The sequence below is a fragment of the Onthophagus taurus genome, chromosome 10 (assembly GCF_036711975.1).
Source record: "Onthophagus taurus isolate NC chromosome 10, IU_Otau_3.0, whole genome shotgun sequence".
NCBI classification, from domain to species: Eukaryota; Metazoa; Arthropoda; class Insecta; order Coleoptera; family Scarabaeidae; genus Onthophagus; species Onthophagus taurus.
Window position 1 is genome coordinate 14,632,641 of NC_091975.1, and position 1,232 is coordinate 14,633,872.

Genomic DNA, 1,232 nt, shown 5'->3' on the forward strand with positions numbered 1-1,232 from the left:
GTACAACTTATATCACTATTAATAAAATTAGTAATCACATTAGTGATTTTAGCTCTAAGAATATCCCGTATCAACTTATCTGTAAGTTTCTTCCTTTTTATGTAAGCCATTGATAGTTTGAATGTTAATTTTGATACATTTGTTCAGTTTTTTGCCTGTAGAAGAAACAATTTGTTTCGAAATATAGCAAAGAAAAATTTAGTTCCCTTTTTTTTCTTATACCGATCGCTACACCCAATAACCTTATCATAGTTGTCATAATATTAATATCCGCAATCGGGGTTTGCTTACCATGCCGCAGCATCGGACTGCGCTTTTTGAACGGTCATATAGTTACAATATATCGAAAGTCTATAACCGCATTCCGCCTTGGACGAGATCACTGTCCATCCCGGCATTCAGAAAGCATTTTTTCTCTACAACGTTTCTGTCGCACGACTAATATTACTTCTTTTGTTTTTTTTTTTTGTTGTTTACTTACTAATCTGTTTTTTATTCAATCGATCCATGCACATGTGAACCCACAGTCAATGCAAGAGTAGGACGAGGACATTTTTGTTCTGTTTTTCTTTTTGCTTTGTTGATTTAATTTCGAATTAATTTAAAGAAAATTTTTGGTATTAATTTAATTTTGCCCAACAGAAGCATATTTACCTGGCGTAAGGGCTACCGTGACAAATAAGGCGGTTCCCCCTGGACGAGGCCCTTCCGTTGCACTTCGGTCGGGCTGACCCCTGCGATTACCCCTAATGCGGGTAACTCGGGCGCGTAATTTTTGGTAATCGGGTCTGCGTACGCGCTAACCCGGATTATAATAATACGAACATAAGTTACTGTTAAACACTATACGTTCTACCTAACTTCTTCCATTCAACCCCATTACTTCGTCGCTCTTCGCCACACTTCCATAACTCAGAACACATTTGAAGAGCCGACAGCAATGAGGATATATTATTAAAGTTTCTGATGGTGCAATAATTAACTTTTGATTATTTACCAAGTGGTCTCAAAATTAAGTAGTAGAAAATTAAATTATAAATATTGAGCTGAATATATAACAATTTCCTTTTTGTATGTGCTGATAGTGTATTATCTGGGACTGAAAATGATGACAATGTAAAAGCGATGATTCAGACCAAACAGTTTCTCAATTATGTCATCCTTAAATTGTTGTTTAGTGTTCATTCTACAATTATCCTCTGTCTCCATGCATTCTCCAAAGTATTGAACGG

At 35.9% G+C, this 1,232-nt stretch overlaps 1 non-coding gene across 1 annotated transcript; it reads left to right on the forward strand.

Annotated features, from left to right (window-relative positions):
• The first annotated feature begins 646 nt into the window (after nucleotides 1-646).
• Nucleotides 647-809, forward strand: LOC111417287 (U1 spliceosomal RNA). Its single transcript, XR_002706672.2, has one exon. It is a non-coding gene; the product is annotated as a U1 spliceosomal RNA (small nuclear RNA).
• Nucleotides 810-1,232: the final 423 nt, after the last annotated feature.